Here is a 17,167-nt window from a genome sequence, read left to right as displayed (position 1 = left end):
CCGAGCTCATCTGCCATGAGCTTAGAATATCTGTGTGAAGTACAAAGTATAAATAGGCTTGGATTTTTTTTATTTTATTTTTTTTCAAATAGTCAGACGTGTGATCAGAGCGTGTTTTGATTAATGATCACCTCTGGCTAACTGCAATCAATTAAACCACCATGTGAAGGTCCTCAAGGCGAAGAGTGGCGCTAAGTGCAGTGGGGGACGTGTCAATGAGGCTTGAGACCTAAAACTGAACTAGTACTTCCACTTGTGACCAATAGTGTCATTGCAATTAAAAGAAGGCTTTCACTGTGAATCAGAGCGAGAGGTGCAACATGCTGCTTATAGAGACTGAAAAGTCCCAGACCCAGCTGTAGCCGAAGGCCAACAACATTGGAATTGGAGTAAACCTTATTCAAACTGACATGTAGAATTTCTGCAATGAATTCTAAATTCCAGTTTTCTCAAACACTTCTGCTGGTAAGACAAACAGATACAGATAGCCCCGTCCCAACATCACTGCGTTAGACCAAATGTGTCGGTTTGAGTGGATGAACAAACAGAGCACAGTTTTGATAGCGCCGGAGTTGCAGTTTACACTTTTTGGGAAAATCAGCATACAGATGGCTTACTTAAAGTTGTCTGCATATTAAACTGGATTTTAACATCAACAATGACACACTCCAGCTTTAACTGATAGCAAAGAGATCAAAGCTATAGAAGTTAAGCTGGAATAAACAGAAAAATGTGTTGTAATTCCTTATATCAGAGTTTTTCGCTAAAAACCGCATGGAAATGAAAACATTCATTGGGTTTAGAACAGCGCATGCAAACATGCATGCGTACCAAGACATATGCATATGATCTGCATGCCCAAGTGGTCTGGCTGTCTAGCAGGATGATATTCGACAAGGTCTTTCACCCCATATTTTCTAGGAAAGATGTTTGTTCTTTGGAGGACATGTTTACGTCTTTTAGAATGATGTTTACTTTGGGTTCTTGTTTTGCATTTACATCAGTCTAACAGCAAGAGCCTAGATTGCATTCAGGGATTTTGGATCCTTCATATCCTGTCTGATAAAATAATATGAGAAGCTGTAAAGCTTTATGGTTCGTATAGTTATGCAGCATTGTAATAATTCTGTGTAATGTGAGTCAACATGAAACAGCATTCGCAAACAAATCTACGCCTATAATGTGATATTTCGGAGTGCAATAGTATATTCAGTGAGTGAGAAAAATGGAATGGCAAGCGATTTTAATGACTAAATTGAATACAACAAAGCCGACCCTAATTTCTAAGGAGGCATTAATAGTAATAGTAAACCTATTACTTTTCCCCTCTTAGTTAGCTTAGGTGGCATCAGCAGAAAAGTAAAGTTTTTTTAGAGGTGGATGCACCATAAGATCAGGAACATATAAATAGGTTGGGCAGTTTTTTTCCCCAGAACTTTTGACTGATTTAAGATAACTTTTTTTAAACTTTTTAACTACTTTTTTAATAAAGAGAATGTTACTTGATTTCAAGTAACATTCTCTTTATTAAAAACTTGCTAAACCATGTGGTCAACCAGTGGTCAGCATGGTTTAAATAAGTGCTGTCAAACAATTAATCATGATTAATCGCATCCAAAATAAAAGTTTTTGTTTACATAATATAATATGTTTACTGTGTGTATTATTAACTATGTGTATACAAGGCACACACGTACAGTATATATTTTGAAAATATTTAATACTTACATTTAGGCCTCTGTATTTTTATATTCATATAATTTATATTATATATATTTAATATATAAACACAGCATATTTTTCTTTAAATATATACATGGATGTGTGTGTATTTATATATATATATATATATATATATATCACACATACACATACATACACAAGAAATATACACAGTACACACACATATATTATGTAAATAAAAAAAATGTGATAAATCATGATTAATCATTTGACAGCACTATGTAAAATTAATTCATTTGTTAAGTATATTTGTAGAATAAATTGAATTCGAATTCAAAACATTATAAAAATAACAACAGTAGTAGGCTATTTGCAGAAAATAATGGCACCTTTCATTCCGTCACCATCACGCTGCTATGAAATATCAAACATGCAGTAATTCTGTACAGGTTTTTGCATTCCAATGTGCTGCTTTATAGCTGTTATGTCTTTAAGCATGCTTGATGTGCAAGATGTTTGACCCTTGCGTTGGCGTCTTTTTCAGTGTTTTTACATCACTGATGTATTGTCAACATGTCTAATTGTAATATTTTCAAATATTTTTGATTCAAAATCGCAATTTCTTGAGGAAAAAAAATGCATCATGGCAAAACATTACACTCGAATGAATCAATTAAATTGAAAAAAATCGCCCGGACCTATAAATAGGACAATTTTGTTTTCATTTTGACTCTATGCATCCATTCAGCAGACAAAACACAAGCTAGTTTTTGTGAATAATAGTGCTTGTTGTCATATAGTGCTACCTTGCAGTCATACTGTGGTTACATACAGAATCAAGAGAGATAATTGTGGAAGTCTTGCTGAGTTTTGATTTGAAGCAATGCTACTCCTGTGGTTTGAGCCTGACAGGTGATCTGTATTTACTTCCTCACAAGCTATACACTATTTAATTATGGAACCTTAAATTCAATCAAAAAGCACCCAGATTTGACATTTAATCACTTGTTTTAAATTTTGCTCAGTGGGAACTATTTGGTTAACATTGATTTTTACAAGTAAGGTGAGATATAACCGAACAATTCCTCTTGTTAGACAAAATAATGTAGAGAAATGCATGGTTATAGCAACATTCCTATAGTGTCCCAGGCCAAGAAAGTCTTAAACCGGTTCTAATTGAGACCTCTGAGATGGAAGGAGCTTGAGTTGGCTGTCTATGAGTAATTTCACTGTTTCCTTATGCAGCTGATAAATATGGATGTGTGCAGAGAGTTTGCAGTGTGCTTCCACAGCTGTAGTATTCATCTGAATGTTTTAAACCCTCACACTCACGTGGATTCTGACTAGACAAGCCATTTGCGTGAGCAACAGCTGGTAAATGAGTTGCATACTGTAGCTATTTTATGCATGAGAACAGTGTGGGAGGATATTTCATTTGTCTCTACTCTTGACCTGCAAAGCTATCTGATTGTTGAGCTTTTTACTACAAACCTTTTAACATCTAATCATGCCACTCTCGACCTTGACATGTTGAAATGAGAGCCTTTCGATTTGAATATCGAGTGCTTCTAATGTTGCCCTTTTGATGCGTTGATACGCTATAGATCCACCGTCAGGTGGGTTTGTACTGTATGTGAAGAGTGAGGGTTGGGGAAAAAGTCAATGTAATAAGTGACACCCTTTTAGTTAATTCAATTTTCTGATTGGCAAAGGAATTCAGTAGGAATTATATAGTGTTTAAACAAGCGATGAATACAATATAAGGTAACATTTAATAAAAGAAAATATTTATTTATGTTATTCTATACATTTTTAAGAAGTAGTTGTTATGTATTACCTATAAACATTTCCATTGTTTATGTACTTTTCACTTCTTTTTTTTTTACAATTTTATTTATGTTATTATTGTTATTACTTATTATAGTTTAAAATGGTATTCGATTTAAATATAAATAAAATTAAAATCTATAGTACGCCTTTCGCATAATCATTTAAATCTGAATTTAATAATTTTTCTATTTCCTGGTGACATTTTTTTTTTACTTAAGTTATTCATATTATTTTAATATTGTTTCTATTTCCAGCTTGTTTAATGTTATTCATTATTGTGCTTCCTGACCTTAAAATATCTCAATAATATTATATGGTGGTCCTTAATTGTATATGTGTGTGTGTATATATATATATATATATATATATATATATATATATATACACACAGTACAGACCAAAAGTTTGGACACACCTTCTCATTCAAAGAGTTTTCTTTATTTTCATGACTATGAAAATTGTAGATTCACACTGAAGGCATCAAAACTATGAATTAACAGATGTGGAATTATATATGGAATTATATACATAACAAAAAAGTGTGAAAAAAACAGAAAATATGTCATATTCTAGGTTCTTCAAAGTAGCCACCTTTTGCTTTGATTACTGCTTTGTACACTCTTGGCATTCTCTTGATGAGCTTCAAGAAGTAGTCACCTGAAATGGTCTTCCAACAGTCTTGAAGGAGTTCCCCGAGAGATGCTTAGCACTTGTTGGCCCTTTTGCCTTCAGTCTGCGGTCCAGCTCACCCCTAAACCATCTCGATTGGGTTCAGGTCCGGTGACTGTGGAGGCCAGGTCATCTGGCGCAGCACCCCATCACTCTCCTTCTTGGTCAAATAGCCCTTGATGCCTTCAGTGTGACTTTACAATTTTCATAGTCATGAAAATAAAGAAAACTCTTTGAATGAGAAGGTGTGTCCAAACTTTTGGTCTGTACTGTATAAATATATATATATATATATATATATATATATATATATATATATATATATATATATATATATATATATATATATATATATATCCACAAGATGGTATTCTAGTCCCTATAGTTGTTTTCTAGAGTAGCAGAAGCTCATTAGACATGCTGAGTCTAATTTTTTTCCCTGTGCCATATGCCTGCACTTTGTCAAAGGCTCCTATTGTGGGGACCGGTCACAGTTCACATCTAACCTTTAGCAAGATTAGTCTCTGAGTGACCTATCCTGGATGATGGACTTCCCTTACTCTCTGAAATACCAGCCCTGTCTGTGGCATTATTCAGGTGAATGACAGCCCATATTCCCCTGAGGGACCCACGGCCCTGCTCTGTTGACAGAGCTCGGCACCGCTTTGATGATATTCCACAATGTGATGATGCCTGTGTTACAGCATCAGCACTTTGTGATTTGATGTTGTTTTTCTGTTCTTCTTACAACCCTTCATCTGCACAAATCCTCACAGGGTTTGATATTTGACCCGAGGCAATTCATTATTTGCTGTGCATCAGGTTCTCACCTTGAATTACTTTTTAAAGTAGTAGGGAATAATGCAGTCTGATAGCATATGATTTGTCTTTTGTCTACTTAAAATGACACATTTAGCTAAACCTGTGGCTGTTTGGCTTTATTTTTAACATCTCGGCTCTATCTGATTGTTAAAGGTATTGGAAGCGGTATGCGGTAGGTGGCAAGCATGCAGTCTTGTCTCTCTTTAATATGTCTTGTTTTGAACACAAAGACTAGGCCTGTGTGATTTTGGGGAAAATGTAATTGCAGTTTTTAAAGAGTAACTAAACCCTAAACCAACTTTTTTAGTTAATGATCTGTAAGAATGGGGCTTTATTAGTGCTGTTCATTGATTCGAGTAACTTTTTTGACATTTGAGTATAAAGTGTTTTAATTCTACAATATATGGTGTAAAAACGTCTGAGTGCTGCCCTCTTCAGGTTGAACGGTGGCTACTGCAGTTGATTTTTCCTATTGGATGTTGCGGTGGCAAGTGACGTAAGCGGTGGAAGGTGACGTAAGCAGTTTCCAGCTCACCACCCCCCTTTGGTACGAGCTACCACGCCCTTGGCAGTATAAAACAATTTTGTTCCATCAAAATTACTGTTGTGAGTCAGTTGGAATTGCGAGTATTGAAAGCGACCAGGATAGACTATTATAGCATCTATTTAGCATAGCATTTATATACTTATTTAGATTATTTCGTGTAGCCTATGTAGTTAATTAGCATAGTTGTTAGTGTAACGTTAGTATTGTTAGAAGCATAGTTAGTTAGTAGCATAGTATTGCATCAGTTAGGATAGCTTCAAGTTGGCGTAGATTTATCTGTATTTAGTACAGTGGTCAGGATGGTACGTAGGTGTAGTGTTGCTGGTTGCGACAGCACTGCTGGACTGCATAGTTTTCCAGCAGACTTTAAAATTAGGCGCCAGTGGTTGCATGCACTTGGCCTGGAAGACCGTGAGTTCCCGCCTAGAGCTGGAGTGTGCAAACTGCATTTTACGCAGGATTGCTTCTCCAACGCAATGGAGTTGGAAATGGGCTTCTCCACACAGCTCGCGCTGAAAAGCGACACAGTGCCAATCGTGGTGCGGGAGTTAAGACCGCAGTTTGAGCCAGCAGCTCAGGCCACAGACACCTCGACATTCTCCACTTCAGGTGAAGGTGGGGGAGAAAAGTCCTCTACTTCAAATAAACGCTCTGTTGCAAAGCTACTTGCGTCACTACAGTCACTCTCCATTTTAGCGACTCTGACAGCAGCTGTCAATTAATCCGTCACTGCGGGTCTCAGGTTCACGCCCCACGCACTCAGCCCCGCCCTCGGTTCGTCCCCTCTATCTCCGCTGTGATCTGCCCACTTTTCAGCATTTTTCAAATATTGCCAGTGGGTGGAATCAGGCTCTGACCAGGGGTTTAGTTACCCTTTAATAAGACAATAAATCTTACTATTATATTATATTCTGTTTAAAATAAAAATTTATATTTAAGAAAGGCATAATAAAGTAATAGTACTACTAATGTCACGCTGAGCTACTTAGTGGAGCAAGTAACAGAGAGAGACTAGGAGTACAGCAATCCAAGGAGATTTAATGATAATACAGACCCATGGAAGACTCACATAGCAGATGAACATTCACAATACCGGACGCTGGACTGAAAACAGGGAACACTTTTTAAGCAGACGACAGGTGGAGGGGATGATGACACACACCTGCGATCAATAGAAATAAACGGGGAACACCTGGAATAAAATTAACACAATGGGGACAGGAACAGGAAGGACCAAATATGGGCATGGGAGCACATGGGGAGCAAAACACTGAAAAAACATGGAAAAGAGTCTAACAACCAATAATAAACATTATTATTATATTTTACATTGCATTGTTTTCTGTTTAATGTAGGTGCAATGAAAGTAATAAAACTTGTACAACTGATTTCCCTTCATGAAACCTTGTTGCCTAAATGCCTTTTTATGAGATGCAGTGCGAGGGTTGCTGATGTATTTCATGTACAAGAAGAATCATCTGGGGTTGGAAGGGCTGGCCATAACTCAGCTGAATATTTCGGGGTGCCATAATTTGAACGAAATCAATTATGCATGCTTGCTTGTGTAATGAATGTAAAAAGAGTTGCCTTATCATTCATAATCTGGAGGGAAGGGGAAATATGAGCGCCTGGCTTGGGCACTTAGTGGCGTTTCGAAAGGGCTAGGTGTTACTTGAGCCGCGGGGGGCAGAGGAAGAGATAGAGTCCTTTCCTTTGTGCGCGCAGATTACAGCTCCAAATATAACACCTCAGACACTGATAATGCTGCATCTAATGCACGTTAAAAGTGAGACGGTGACTCGAACTGACAGGGTTTTAGATGGTGCTGGTGCCACAAGGATGAAGTGGGAAAGCCAAGGATCCTGTGTTTGTTAAGGGGTGGTTTATATCACGTAGCCGCTAATTAGTTTTACTACAAATTTGAACAAGCAGAGCAAGACTGAAGTGTGGTTGTGTGTTTGTATGTGTCTGCTGTCACAATACAGTAAATCTATGATCAGGCTTCCTAGTCATGTAACCTTGTAGAGAAGAGAGAAATCACTGGCATTTCTGATGACCTTCAGAAATTCAGAAAAAGATGTAAAATATTACAAACATTAGTGTCCAGCACCAACATATGAGTGAAAATGATACACATAAGGGTGGGAAGATGTTATTGATTGTGTTTATGAGATCCCATGGGGAGTGTTATGAAATACCCATTCACTGTCACCGACAGACATTGGGCATTGATTGGAAAAGGATCATGTGTCCTTCGATCACAAATGCTATCACGCAGTTGCCAGCTATTTGCAACTCGTGTAAAGTGTGTCAATAAAGCATTTTGTCACCTCGTCCCTGGTGTAGACCTGTTTAAGACTGTTATTCCTGGAAAATTAGATAATTAGCAATAAGCCACAGTAAGGATGTGTGTTACAGTGATTTTACCATCGATATTGGATGTTCTTGGGAAGTGGAATAACCCTTTTAAACCTTAACTGTAGTAAAATGATTATAATTCCCAATTTGCACTGACAAGAGCTTTTATAGCTGGAGGTCATAAGGTCATTAGTAGCTGCTTCTGCCACTAGATGCCCATTAACACTATTAGTTGGTTGCGTCACATTATTTGAAAAACTGACCATAGAGTAGTTGCGATGTATCAAATGTAAAAAAAGTAAAAAATAGCTGATAAAAAGCTTCATGTTATTTGATTGCTCTATCTGTGTAAACGTCCCTTAGTGTACAGCTTCATGTGGCTAAATGTTGTTTAAAACCTAAAGAAATGTGATAGAAGACACCAATATTCATTAAATATGTGGCTTTTTTTTGTGTGTGTGTGTGATTTACTGTTTCCTACATAAAATCACCCTTCATAAGATAAAGAAAGTTCTGTGAAAATGTTACCTTGATATCTTTAATATTGACTGAGTAAGCCCATGTCAAATATTGAAATCATAGTGAAATTAATGGTTGAAAGTAAATTTTCATTCTTGTTGTCTCATAATTATCTTTTGAGACTTAATAATAGAGCTTGGATTTCACAGACAGGGTCACATATTTTCAAAACCAATATAAAAAAAATATTCTGGAACAAATATTGTAAATATAAACATAAATGCATGTTGTAAGCTGTTTATAATTTCAGGACAGCGTAGCATTGTGGTCCATTTACTTTATATAGAGTTCAACTGATATGTGATCACAAGTGTGCTTGTATTAGCGTTTCTTCATTTATTTATTTTAATGAGGCTTGTCCATTCAAAAACCAGATGGATTCATGTTACATTCATCATATAGTATCTTGTTTTATATTTAGAGATAAAGCTATTTAATTGTGAAAAATAAAAACAATAATTTAACTAAATGCCCACACTTTCTGTTTTGCTAGTTGATATAGATGCTAAACTCAGACTTGGTCTTCGAATTTCTGCGGCATTTATAAGGTCAGCAATGAACCACGTTTGATGGGAATGTTTCTTGACATGGTGTGGGCATGTATGAACCCTTTAATACATATATTTTTGACCTTTAAAATCAATAATTGTTGTTTCGCTAATCAATAAACCTTGTTAACTTTTCTGCGGTGAGCTGATTTAGAGCACTTTGCCTTCTTGAATTAGAAAATTGAGGTCACGAACTTACAGTATGTGGGAAAAAATATGAACTGATTTAATTTTTTTTATGGTCTATTTCGTCACCCTCCTGAGAACTGGCACAACTTCTTTGTTCCTATAAGCACTCCTCCGTAACATCCACAGTTTTGATACTTTTGTTTTATTATTCATAACAAGTCAACAGCTTCTTGTTTAATGGTGTTCTCTGAGAGGCTGGCGAAACTGCAGACTGCATGTTTTCTTACAAGCTTGCCAGCAGGCCCCTATTACGGAGGGGGGGGGGCATATACGGGGGGTATATGCAGAGTGCTTTTTTATTAGGCCACTGCAGCCTTCTCTCCATCCACCTGCTGAAATGATTCGTCTTTTTTTGATAGCCCTGCTGGAGTCTGCTAGGAAACCAAATTACTGTGAGTAAATGGCCTTGGTGTTAGCCTAGGAATCCAGGCCATGTGTATATGTGTAAACAGTGCTCCTGAATCCACCCCTCCAGGAATTTTTTTCAAGTAATCTGCTGTCGGAGTCGAGTCCTAGTGGCTAGCAGACATGCAGCAACACTTTGAAGTCATGTTTTTGTCTGGCTTCAGCAACAACAGTATTGGCTCAACCAATGGTGCTATTTTAACCTTTCATTATGTATTTGCAGTCAGTTTTTTGTGTGTGTGTGTGTGTGTGTGTGTACTCATGTTTTTGTGACATATCAGGACACCACTCTGTAATGACATGGGTATGACACAGGTATTACAAGGAGAGGGTGACTTATGAGGACATAACCCATGTCCCCATTTTTCAAAACGCTTATAAATCATACAGAACGAGTTTTTTTGAGAAAGAAAAAATGCACAAAGTTTCCTGTGAGGGTTAGGGTTAGGTGTAGGGTTGGTGTAGGGCCATAGAATATACAGTTTCTACAGTATAAAACCCATTACGCCTATGGGATGTCCCCACTTTTCACAAAAACAAACGTGTGTGTGTGTGTGTGTGTATATCATTTTATAAATTTGTATTTAATACACACATGCATACATACATATTTAAAGCATAACGTAAATGCGTTTATAATTCTAAAATGCTGTTACATTAAAATATCTATAAAATATTCAATACAAAATCATATGGTCCATTTTACCTATATTTACACTAAAATAAGTTCTTAGAAATTTTGAAAGTATTCTTAGAAAGTTGTGCAAATGTGCATTGAGTAGTATCTTGAAGCCCTTTTTTTAATGTTTATAATTTCAGAGGATCTAAATTTGTATTATTTAGCATGGCACACAGAATCGAGTGGGTTGTGGGGCTATGAGCTGGCAGATTGTGTGTGGTTGAGGCTGATAGCTGGTTGGTTGGTTTGATGGAAGCTGTCTCGCTGAAGCCCATGTTGAGATTCTGTTCACATCGTCTAAAACCAGCCGGCATTTCTGCCTCTGGCTTCTGCAGGATGGTGTGAAGCTCACAAAGGCTCTTTGAGGACTCAATCTGCTGTCAGAGACCCTGTGATTTATCTAATGCTGTAAATGAAGGTGGAGGCTGGATTTTTATCAGGCCAGTGTGAGTTAAGGAAGCATGCGTCATGGCTTATTAAGAAGCACTATTACTCAGGTTTTAGGCAGCGTTTGACATGTCTGGATATTTGGTATTGGATGGTTTTGCAATCTTTGGAATTTCAGTGTTTAACTTTTTTTGCCTCATTTTTACAGAGTAATTATCCTTTATACATTGCTTTCAAATATCAATAAAAACAGCACAGTTGTGGGTGTGATATAGCTATTTTACAACAGGAAGTTAGAATATTGAGTAACATTTTAAACACAATGCAGTTACTCAATATTCAATATGTATACTTCCAGATTCAAACAAGTTTTGAGTTTGTGGTTACTTAAATGTTTTAAATTACCTTTGGGCAAATTAACAAAATTACTTGAAATAAGATTAGTTCCTTTTTGCTGAAAAATATTCAGTGATCGAAGTCAGAAGGATATGATCTACCCATAAAACATTGTGTGTTTCAGTGTTGGTGTTTCATTCCTCAATCAATGTGTTTTTCTGAATGAATAACGAACGAAAGTCACTTATTTCTAGGGCTTGCATAGACTAGTCAAGTAGTCGAGTGATCAACTACTTCAACCACTAGTCGACGCTGTCAGAAACAATCGACTACTCGAGCATGCATTAACCATAATTTTTTTATTATATATTTTTTTAACAATAAAAGTTTCGCAAGTACGTCACGAATTTTAGGATTACAATATTGTGTGTAGCTGTTACTTTCTATGACTTTATATATGTTGCATGTAAAATTTTAATATGTAATGTAATAATTAGGGGTCTGCCCGAAACTGAATACCTTATTTGGAATGGCATGGTTAATGGCTTCAAAAACGAATAACGGACAAGGAATAATTATGCCTGAATATTCGGCTGAGGCTGGCACAGTCTGGTGTTTGCTATATAACAGGTGAACCAGGGGATCAGTGCAATATTATACTGTACACAGACCTCTAAAGTCACCCAATAGAGTGTGAAGTGAATGAATGTAAACTTTATGAATGAAAAGAGTGCAAATCAAACACTGCATTGATGTTGCCTCTCTGTGCATCTCTCAGAAATCAGAGCTTGGCAAGACAAATATCACCTGTAATAATACATCATGCATGTTCTATTATTTGTATATATTTAAAAGGCAATAATTTAAACATTAGGCTACGATATTGATATAAATGGAATAAGCACATCCCGCTCACTAATCAAACAGCCGCGTTGCGAGTATTCAGTCTCTCAAAAAACAAGCCAGTTCTCTCTCAAGAGTAGGCTAATAATCAACTTTATCTTTTGCTGGTTTGCATGGCACACACACATTTTTAGTAAAGTAAAAAAAAAGAGACTCGCTCAAAGTGTTCTGCATAATGAAAATGTGTGCATTGAATTAATTCAGTTGTGTTCAAATGATCACTAAACATTTGTCATGACATCTCTCTGGTTGCATGATAAATATATTTTTAAATACTAATAATGATTTATTTAACCTGGCATACTTATTCAGTGATTACTATGAAAACGTTCTTATGTTGAACACAGAAGAAGATATTTTGAAGAATGCTGGTAAAAACAGTTGATGGTCTTCATTGGCTTCCATAGTATTTTTTTCCCCTATATGGAAGTCAATGGGAACCATCAACTGTTTGGTTTTTCAGAATTCTTCAAAATATCCTCTGTGTTCATCATAAGAAGGTTTGGAACGACAGTGAGTAAATGATGACAACATTTTCACATTTGGGTGAACTATTCTGTTAGAGCCATAATAGACATTATGCAAGTATGAGAATACTGAAGTATTGTTCAAATTATCATTTACTGGATTTATATTTTTTATAAACTTTAAGTATGCTTATATTGTTATAATATATGTTTTTATTATGTCCTTGATGACTAATGATGTGATTAAGACGTCATATCCGAGTTAGTGGCGTAGCAAGCAAGAGATATAGCAATATAGTTTTTGACCGTCATTCCATATTGTATTATTATATAAAGTTACAAGATTGTTCCTGCTTTGAAGTACAAATAAACGGGAATCAAAAAGGAATATAACGACTTGGATGAGTTTGTCACGTCAGACAGGTTGCTTTACACGAATGGTACAATTGCAAACTTGGATCATTAGGAGTGCCATTACTTATTCCTTTAACCTGCACTGAACAATATATAATATGTAAAATATGTTTATGTTACCACTTATCTTATAATATCACCTATTTACTATTACTACTGCTTATAATACAATAATATATAAAGCCACTGCTTCCTGTACAAAAAGGACTTTTTGATCATTGTCAGACCAACCTTGGCTCAATTATTCTTAAAGTTAGAAGAACAATTCTTATGCCATTGTCATCGGAGAAGCCTTTATTTCTAGCTACAAAGTCATGAAGTTTTCCTTTCAGATCACATTACACAGTGGTGTCCCATCTTTTTTCAGCACTCTCGCCCACCATTTCTCCATTTTTCCAATGAGATTTGAACTAGCTCTGCATTTATCGCTCTGGACACAGGCAGCATAGTCATGATAATTCTCATCCCATTTCATAATGTCTGCTATGCAATCTCTTCATCTGCTGCCAGTGGAAAGGGAGAAGCACATTATCTATGGCAGAGTATTATAAGAGATTATCCCTGACAGATCTTTTCCCTCGCAGGCACCATTAACCAGGCTTCGGCCCACTTGATATTTCTACCACCTGTGACCGTCATCCGCTGAGCACAAGAATTATTGCCATTGTATTTTTTTCCCCGCTCTATAAATTAATCATGTAAGGAACTTCTCTGAATCCAGATGGACAGTGACCAAGAAACTCCCTCCCACCTTCCCCGAAGATGCCAGAGACATCATGCATCATTAAAACTTGGCATTCCATTTGACACAGAGATAACTTTCACGTTTGCCCCAGTATGGTTTGATGCATATTATTGTGCCGTAGACAGAAACAGCAAGCTTTTTCCTGACTTTGAAACATGCGAGATGCCCGGATGGATGACAAAAAGCGAGATGACCTCTCTCTGAAGTGAGTGGGGACTGCTGACGAGACTGAAACATAAATTAGCATTGATCATTTTTGCTCAACATGCTACATTAATGACTTGAGCCATACAGGGCTTGTTAGACACCCTGTGGAAATAGATTATAATGGTCTTGCTAGATGTCCCAGAAGTCCACCAACTCGATTGTTTTACAAATGGCACATGGTTCTCGGTACATCCAAGGACAACATTTTTAGAGTCATTAATGTTGTATTCCCCCAGGGACCTTTTTTTGCACAAGGTAGTGTATTAACGCTGGTGGATATTAAGCCATTTTTGCGTGTCTTAAAATAGGTGTCATTTGTATATAAACTTTGACCCTCTTTTTAAATTATGATACAGCAGAACAGCATGTATATCAGTTATCTAATACAAGCGTATTAAACACACCTCAAAGGACGGCAGTGTAGGGAAGTAGGATTGAATTAACTGATCTGAAGAGGTACGAAAACAGGTCGCATGCAGGGAATCAAATGTGCAGGTCAAATTAAGTTCTTCCCCCATCGCGCAGCTATAGTTTCATCCTCCGTTTCGGCCTGCTCACTGGTTATAGATCACCCTTATGCATCTCATAAGGAAAGACATCAAACAAATATCCGGCTATTGACCTCTCCTCCCAGACTTGATTGAGACTCATAGCAGGCTGCAGGAGCAGAATGACAAACAAAGGAGGCAGGAGGTTAAAAAAATGGAAACCAAATCGATAGAGATGACTGAAATGATGAAGGACTTGAAGGTCAGAGCTTGTGGTCCCTTAGAGTAGATAATACAGGAACATAATCAATTTTGTCTAATTTAATCTCTCCCCCCATCTCTTTTTTTCCCTTCTATGGTCAAGTCTTTTCATTTTCTGCTCAATGACTGAGTTGCTCTCTGATAGCAATGGTGGATCAAAGAAGTTAGTTGAATGAGTTAAAGAACAATACTGGAACACAAATGCCATACTGGTGTTTCATATGTTGATTATTTAGAAATACAATATTGCTTTGAAAGAATATTCATTACAGTACTTCAAAATGGACCTGGCACTTCTAAATAGTCTCACGCTTCAAAGCAATTTCATTTCAAAACAGATTTGATGCTTCAGATCAATTTAAATAGCTCAACACAACAGTGATTATTCAAAACAGATCTAATTCTTCCATAAATAGTGATGTTTCAAGAATATTGATGCTTTTAAGCGGTACTGATGATTAAAAATAATTCAGAATAAACCATATTGATGTTTAAATACAGTGTTGATGCGTCAAAGCAATACAGCTAAATGGTTCAAAGAAATATTGACACTTTAAAGCAATTCTGATGGCTCAAAACAACAGTGATCATTCAAAATGGACCTGATGATTAAAAAAAAAAATGATTCAAAACATTGTTGATATTTTAAAGCAATTCTGAATATTCAAAATCATTCTGTATATATAATGATGCTTCAATGCAGTGTTGATAATTCAATGCATTAGTGTTTCAAAATAGATCTGAGGTCTTAAATGTTGATTGTTTCATATTAATACTATGGTTTCAAAACAAAAGTGATAAATTAAAACATATGATGCTTCAAAAACCACTGATGTTGCAAACAGATTTGATGCTTCAAAACTACTGAAACTTCTAAATGATACTGACACTTGTAAAAAGTACTGACACCGTGTCTACACCGGTCACAAGCTGTACGGCGTGGCACGACAAAATTCTATAGAATCCATTATAATTAGCAATGCTGTGGGTTAGGGCTGCACGATATTCGGAAAAAATGACATTGAAAATTGATATGATATTGATATGAAATCTGATCTCATTTTTTCTTACAAACAAAAATGGGGTGAGCACACCTACATTCTTATTTTAAATGATTTAAACATCAGAGTATTATTTAAATTAGAGTAAATTATTTGTTTGTAACTTTAGGATATGGTTTGAATTGTTAACATATCAACTAACATGAACTTACCACGAGCAATACTTTTGTTACTATATTTATTAATCTTTGTTTATCTTATTTTATAAAAACACAGCTGTTCATTGTTTTGTAATGTTACTTTACAGTGCATTAACGGCTGCGGCACGCCTTGTGTAATTATCTCGGCAGTTTAGGATATCGCAAAAGATTTGACAACACAGAAAACATTTCATCACTGGATAGTGATGTTTGACACCATTGTGTCAATTGATTTTGATTAATATGCGCGAGGGAGAGAGAGCAAGACAGCGAGTTGTTTGAAGACGGTGAAGGTGAGAGTGCGCGCGCAGCCGAGGCTCTCTCGCGTGCTCGCTCTCTCTCTCTCTCTGCTCGTTCTTATATGTGCCGTTAAACTCACAAGACTTAAAATTAAATGATAAACTTTCACTCTATGATTAGTGAAACACATTCTATTTATGATGTACTTACACAAAGTTCAAATTATTTTTTTGCGTCCAGTGTAGACAGACTTTAGCTGTTGCGGCACAGTGCGGCGCGAAAACTGTCATGTCCGCTGTAGACACGGTGAGATGTTTCAAAACAATATTATTTCAAAAAGACTTTTTCAAAGAAATACTGATATTTCCAAACGAATGTGATGCTTTAAAACAATGCAGATTCTTTACAAAACAAAAATGTTTTAAGTCTAGAGTTGCTTTAAAACATGTTTTGATGATTTAAAGAAATTCTGACTAAACCAGATTTGGTATTGTTCACAGAAAATGAAGAATTGTCTGAATGTTACACGTTATGTATCACGGTGACTTTCAAGGCTTATTCGAAATGTGATGTCCCTAGTGTTCCTATGTCGCTCATAAACCACAAGCTGTTCTGCACTCAGAAATGTCAAGAATATTACGCTCATTTGCTAGACATTTGTTACAGTTTGACACTTAAACCGCACGTCCCACCAGGGCCCATATTTATAAAAGCCAACGCGGCGATGTTGACCCTCATAAATTAAAGTGTGTATTCGACAACTCTGATGTGCTTTAAAGAGTATTGAATTCCTGTGAGGTGGATGAATTGCACACCGCTGTCTCGAAAAGAGGGAGGGCTGACGCCGTATGGCTTACTCCTCTATCATATTCTCTGCCCTTTCAAAGTGTATCACCTCCCCTATCGAATCATAATCCTGTTCCTGAGATACGCCGTGCTGAAAATGAAATATGTTAGCAGGTTTGTAAATGTATCACACATTTTTCCCAGTGTAAGTGTATAGAACCAATACTTTTAGTACAATCCAAACATTGCCTTTGGCAGCTGAATATGTGTCGAGGTTTTGCTGCCGTAAGCCACTGAGGATTTTTTCATATCTCTCTTAGGCCCCAGCTCTTCCCGAGTCTGTCTATCTCTCTCTCTCTCCGATTCCCTCTACTCCTGCGAGATATATTGAGGGTAGGCTTGGTATCCAGACTGCAGTTGATCAGCTGTGAGCAAGCCAATAGGCAAAGGATCCTGTCTGTCCTTATTTGGATGAATTAATTT

The 17,167-nt window shown here is 36.6% G+C and overlaps 1 protein-coding gene across 1 annotated transcript in view; it reads left to right on the top strand.

Moving 5' to 3' along the window:
- LOC132160888 (contactin-4) overlaps positions 1-17,167 on the top strand; it is an 88,141-nt gene that overhangs the window by 30,106 nt on the left and 40,868 nt on the right. The gene's annotated exons all lie outside the window — the stretch shown is intronic.

This window comes from Carassius carassius, chromosome 17 (assembly GCF_963082965.1).
Source record: "Carassius carassius chromosome 17, fCarCar2.1, whole genome shotgun sequence".
NCBI classification, from domain to species: Eukaryota; Metazoa; Chordata; class Actinopteri; order Cypriniformes; family Cyprinidae; genus Carassius; species Carassius carassius.
Note: the sequence above shows the minus strand (reverse complement) of the source record. Positions and strands in the feature narration are given on the sequence as shown.